The sequence below is a fragment of the Phascolarctos cinereus genome, unplaced genomic scaffold (assembly GCF_003287225.1).
Source record: "Phascolarctos cinereus isolate Bilbo 61053 unplaced genomic scaffold, phaCin_HiC Scaffold_9;HRSCAF=440, whole genome shotgun sequence".
In the NCBI taxonomy this organism is placed as follows: domain Eukaryota; kingdom Metazoa; phylum Chordata; class Mammalia; order Diprotodontia; family Phascolarctidae; genus Phascolarctos; species Phascolarctos cinereus.
Genome location: NW_027556402.1, coordinates 242180999 through 242187512, shown reverse-complemented (window position 1 = coordinate 242187512; position 6514 = coordinate 242180999).

The window sequence follows — 6514 nt, the reverse complement described above, 5'->3', positions numbered from 1 at the left end:
CCACTACCAGTAGGGTATGTGACAGTAGGGATTTCCTTCACAAGTAAGTTGTGCTGGTTGGATGGTGAGGTTCCTTCTACCCTCAAATTCTATGGTTCTGTGTCCATTCTTTGAAATCTGCCTTTCTGAAATTCTATCTACCCTTCAAGGCCCAGTACAAATGTTACCTCCTCCATGGAGCCTTTCCTGGTAGCCCTTGTGTGCCATGATCTTTCCTCTTGCCCTCTTAAGCATCATATACCTCTCTGATGTGTTTATTATGTTCTGTTGTGCTCTGGGATTATCAGCAGCAAATGCTAGAGCTAGAAGGGCCTTTAGAACACAGAAGGTCGGAGCTAGAAGGGACCTTAGAACATAGAATGTCAGAGCTGGAAGGCACCTTAGAACACAGAAGGTCAGAACTGGGAGGGACCTTACAACACAGAACGTCAGAGCTGGAAGGGACCTTAGAACATATAATGTCAGAGCTGGGAGGGACCTTAGAACGTAAAATGTCAGAGCTGGGAGGGACCTTAGAACACAGAATGTCAGAGCTGAAAGGGACCTTAAAACACAGAATGTCAGAGCTGGAAGGGGCCTTAGAACACAGAAGGTCAGAGCTGGGAGGTATCTTGGGCCCTAGTCTGTTACACAGATAATTTGGGGGACAGATGAGAGCCATCTTCCTATATTTAAAGAAATCTCACGAGGGCTAAATCCTGTATTTAAAAGAATCAGAGATTAGACAGATTCTGCTTGGGCCCAGAGGACAGAATCAGGAGCAAAGTAGAAGCTGTAGAGAGACATTTCCACCTGATATAAGGAAAACCTTCCCAAGACTGAATTCTTCCCCAGGTCCTCGGTCTAATTCCATTCTAGTTTCATACACTATCCCTTCCCAAGTTCACAGGAAGGGGAAAAGGAAGCATGTAAACACACTTAAAAAGACCTAAAGACCACGCCCAGCCTACACCTTGGGGATCCTTGGGGAAGTGTGAGTTCACTAAGGCAATGGGAGCCCTCTGGCTCAGGAATGGGGCAGACAGCCCAGTGTTTGCCAAAGGAGCAGTACTGAGGAGATGAGCAAGAGCTCATTTCTCCTTTTCCAGATGAGAAAGAAGGGAGAGAGACCCAAGGCCACCAAATTCAGTTTTCTTTGGAGATGCACAGAGACTGACTCTAAGGTGTTTTAACATCAGCTTTGAGGCACTTCTCACATTAGTGCCTCCCTGACAAAGGAAGTGTGACTGTGACTTCCACCCAGGTGGCAAAGGAGAACATTATTCTCCTTAAGAAGTGTCTGAAAAAATTTTTTTTCCAAAAAAAAAAAAAAGAGGAAGAAGAAGTGTCTCTGCCAGGCATCCCCAGAGAGATGCTGGAGGGGGAGGGGGAGGTGGATTTCCTGGGGGTGAGCACCAGGGATGTGGATATCTGATCAGGCCTGGGCTCCACCTTAGGCAAGGATGGTAACAATGGCAGGTCACATTCATGAAACAAAACCCACAGAAGGCTGATGCAACTCTTAGCATCATTATTTTAAAGCCATTTAACAAAATCTGAAAAATTAGAGCCTCCAAAGTCCCTTCTTGCTCCAGGGCCATGGTCCTGTGCAGCTCACTCATCCAGGGTCACAGCAGTGAGGGCTATGGATGATATCTCCTGCCTTTCAGCCTGGAATAGGTCACCTGGCTCCCCCCTTTCCTTCCCTCTTGCCTCCTCTGTCCTCCCCTTACCCTTTCCTCTTTCTTCTCCTTCCACTTCTCTTTCTTCTCTACCCACTACCCTTCTGTCCCCACCCTGATTCCCCCTCCCACCCCCAGCCCTCCCTCATTCCAGGACACTACACCCAAGGCAGGCTCCAACCCTCTAGGGAGGGCTAAACCCTCAGCAATGCCTGGGCCCAGCCAGCTCAGATCTGTCTAGGAAGATGAAAGGCACAGAAGGATGCTAACCCTCCTTTCAATAGCAGTTCAAAGGCATTCCTGGTTTCCCTGCCCATCCCTGGAAAAGAGACAATGAAATAGCTCAGGGAGGCTGACAGTGCTAACCTGTCCTCACCTAATGCTTCCTCGAGGCATGCATGTCTTTAATGGACCTTGCAGATGATAGAATGAGTCACAGGATGTTAGGGCTAGAAGGGATGGAACAAACACTTTATTTAACAGATGCTACAACCAAAACACAGAAAGGGTTTGTGATTTGCCCAGTCACATGGCAAGCTAGTGCCCCAGTCTTTTTGATTCTAAACCCAGCATAATTTCCCCAACATTACATTGCCTGTACGGCACCTTTATTCTCAGTCCCGATACTGGACAGGGAGTATTCATAGTCACAAACACAATGAAGGGTCCAAGGTCAATGAAACCCATGATTGGAAAAGGATAGGACTTAGATGTAGTAGCCATCAAATCTACCTCTCAAACTCCAAGCACCTCAGTTATAGTCAATAAAATATTCCTTTTATTGAATTTTTGAGACTCCCCAGAAGGAGATTATATAATACTACCAGATAATATGCTCCAAGAACTCCCCAGAAAGTAAGATCTGGAAGGACCTCGGAGGCAATCTAGTCCTGCCCTGAAGACCTCTCCACAAGGCAGATCTTCCCCAACATACCTGACTCACCAGCACTCATGCAGCCTCTAGTTAGAAGCAGCCAAGAACTTCTCAGATAATCCATTCCCCTTCTGGGAGGCATTCATTGATAGGACATTTTTTCTGTTCATCCAGCTTTGATTTCTTTTTTCTGAAGTTTATACCCATTGCTGCCTTTGGGGCCAAGCAGAGCAAGCCCAGTCACTCTTTTACATTGCCTCAAATTCTTAAAAGTAGTGCTTTATGTCTTCCCCACCCCATCTGCCCACCAAGCTTTCTCTTTTGCAGACTAAACATGCTCATTCCCTGTGTTTGGTCCATGTATGGCCTTGTTTACCATCTCTTCACCATCCTGAGCAGCCTATTTTTGACCCACTCCAGCTTATCAATGCTTCTTAAAATGCCGTACCCACAAATTAGATTCAAGGAAAAGTACTGTGGAACTACCAGTTCTGTGGTTTTGAATACTGTGAAAGGACCTCCCAGGTCTCTTCCATGTCTTAACATACCCTAGGACATGATAGCTGTGTGGTCAGCCATGTCATACATACTACTGATTCATAATGACTTTACTAAAACCCCCAGATTTTTTCCCACGTGATTGACCCATTTGCTGGTCGTGACTCCCCCCCTCTTCTCCTCATGATATTGTCCTTGTTGCTTTTAACCCATGTGGGGCTCCATATTGAATTCATCCTTTTGTCTTAACATGTCAGGATCTTTGCGGATCCTGATTCTGTCATCTGGCTTGTTAATTACTCCTCCAAAATTTGTTACCTGCAAATTTGATAATCATATCATCTATACCTATCCAAGTCATTAAAGAAATGCCTAGCATAGGCCACAGGCAGGTGCTTGGAGCATTCCACTGGAGACCATTCCCCTGATCCAATCAATCAATCAACCAACAAGCTTTTACCCAGTGCCCACTATGTGACAGGCCTACCTTGGTGATAAAAGTACAGTGAATGAAACAATGAAATAATCCCTATTCATAATGAATTTACATTCTAAGGGAGGATACAAGTACATATTATATGCACACACATAAAAATACGTACATATACACATACAATTCACATATACATACATATATATATGCAATACATGTATATGCACAGATACACACACACAAATACATACTTGTGATATACATATAGCCACATATACATGCATATGTATGCATATATAACACATAACATTCATACATACATGTTCGTATACAAATAATGCATCTAAAGAGAATAAATACAATCAAATACAAAGTAATCAATTCAAAGATAATTTGGGGAGGGAGGGAGGGTACTAGCACTTGAGGGAAGGGAGTATGAGGAAGGGTTCATGTAGTAGCTGATGCTTAAACTGCATCTTGAAAAAGAGAGTGATTCTCAAAGGTGGAGGTTAAGATGTACATCTCAGGGATGGCCAGTGCAAGCGCTCAGGAATGGGAGATTGGAATGTTGTGTGTGAAGATGAGACAGAAGGCCAGTTTGTTTGGATTATGGAATTTGGGGAGAGGAGAAGAGAAATTTCCAATGAGACTGGAAAGACATATAAGGGCAAGAAGGGCCTTAGAAGCTAAACAGATGAGTGTACATTTTATCCTAAGGGGCGATGAAAGCCACTAGTGTTTACTGGATAGGGGAATGATACAGTGAATGAGGACGGTGATGTTCTCATCCAAGGACGATCAGTGTGTAGAGTGGACAAGAATGGAGAGAGACTTGAAGCAAGGAGGCCAGCACATTGCTATTGCAATAAGCTAAGTGAGAGGTCATGCATAAGAGCTTGAACTCTGACCTCAGCTGTGGTTGTGGGAATTGAGAGAAGGGGTGAGATACATGCAACGTGGTAGAGGAAGAAACAGCAAGACTCATTAACTGATTGGATACGTGGGGTGAGGGAGCATGAGGAGTCATGGGTCACATATGTAAAGCAATTTGAAAACCTTAAAGTATCATGTAAACGTTGCTGCTTCTTCTTTTTCTTCTTCTTATTCTCACAATGCTGAGGATATGAATCTGGGAGACTAGAATGGTGGAATCTAGAGAGGCTTGCCCAAGGCCATTCAAGTAGAGACAGGTCTTGCACCAGAGTCCTCAGACCCTAAGTCCAATTTGGGCCACACTGCATCAATGTATTAGTGTGCCCATTTTGTAGGTGGCATAACTAAAATGACTTGATGCCAGCCCATAAGGATCCCAGGTAAGTTGCAAACTCAGGTCTCTCTTGACTCTTTCCTATTAACCAAGAAAGTTTTGGCTGGGTCACACCCTCTGTATCAGCTTTACATAATGATTTTCTGCCTGCTGACACCATGTACTCGTGGGAGATGAGAGTGCAGGACAAGGGAATTTCTTTTGGGTAGTCTCTTCAATATCAGATCTATGAGGAAACAGCTGAACCAGACAGCAGTGAGGTACCCACACTGTCAAAATCAAAAGTGGTGTAACAGGGTATGAACACCACTGCTTCCTTGCTCAAGCCAAGGGATCCCCTACCTCCTAGATAGAATCATTCATCTTTGGGGTCCAGCTTCCTGGCCCCTGCATGTGGCCATCTCCTCCTAAGGTTCTGCAGGTGAGGTATGGCTAGCTGCACCAGAGAGACATAAGCTGGACTCTAAGAAATAAGTGGTTTGTCCACTCTCCCATTATGGATGCAGGAACTGCTAGTTACAACTCTGCTACCCAGGAAATATTAAGCACCCAGATCACTGGAAGGGGTCTGATGGATTTTCAATCAAGCCAGCCTATATCTGGAGATAAGAAAGTGTTTGGTGAATGGGAAGAAGACAGAGGGCAGGAGAACCATTCAGTGAGGCTGGGACCAAAGAAAGAGGAATGCATCTATGGGGTTTGAGCCTGGGTCTCTTCCCCTTCTGTTACAATTGCTCCCTAATGATTCTAGGGCTCAGATCTAGTCTAGAGCTAGCTGCTTAGCTTGGAAGGGCTGAGCTGACTTCCAATCCCCACCCCCACCCTCCATGGCATGTGAAGGGTGCCAACAGGTGAGAGATTGTATGTGATGTGATCATGCCTACAGATGAGAGATTATCCATAGGATGAGATGATCCTATGGTTTTAGAGAGAAATGAAACCTCAGAGGCTACTGTGCATGATCCCAGCTGTCTTCTACTGACTCCCCGGTCACTCATCTGTATGTATCTGGGCCTCAATAGACATAGAAAGGATTTCAGGAAAGAAATAGAAAGATCTATGACCATCACTTTTTCATTCTCAAAGAGCTTTAAATAATGTTGTTATTTTGTCCATTGGGGAATGGCCTGACCAATTGTGGTACACAAATGTAAATATAAAATCAATACACAAATATAAAATCAAAATATATCATGAAAAATAAGATTTAACAAACTAAAAGGTAAAATTTATGGAAAGAAAAAGGAGGGGGCATTTCAGGATGGCTATTTTGGGCTTAAGAAAAGAAGTAGCAATGCTTTAGTTCTGGACTTTTCTGGGAGCCTCATATCTAGAGCAGTTTTTGCCCTTTGACCCCAGGACAGCATGAATGGAGGCTAGGTATGGGGCTGGGGAGGGTGGCCCTGTCTTGGTTGTCTTGGCAGTCACCACCATCATGCCATCACCATGGCAGACAGAAGGCTCCTGCCTCTAATGATGGCCTCGGGTGTGGAGCTCTTTCCTTCTTTACTGTCCTACTAATGAGTCACTGACAGCAACACAGGTAAATTGAAGAGGCAGATGATTCAAGGGCTTTCAAATAGCCAGAGGGCAGCTTTGCCTAGCATAGGCATTAAGTCTTACTGAGAAATCTATCAGGCCTGGATCCCTCTGCCCTGCCCCTGCAGAAACAACCATTCCCTTCCCAGGTCCTTCTGTCCTGGGCTTCTGCAGAAGCAAAAGGCACAGTGGAAAGACCTCTGGATTTGGAGTCCTAAGAAGAGCTGGATTCAAATCCTGAC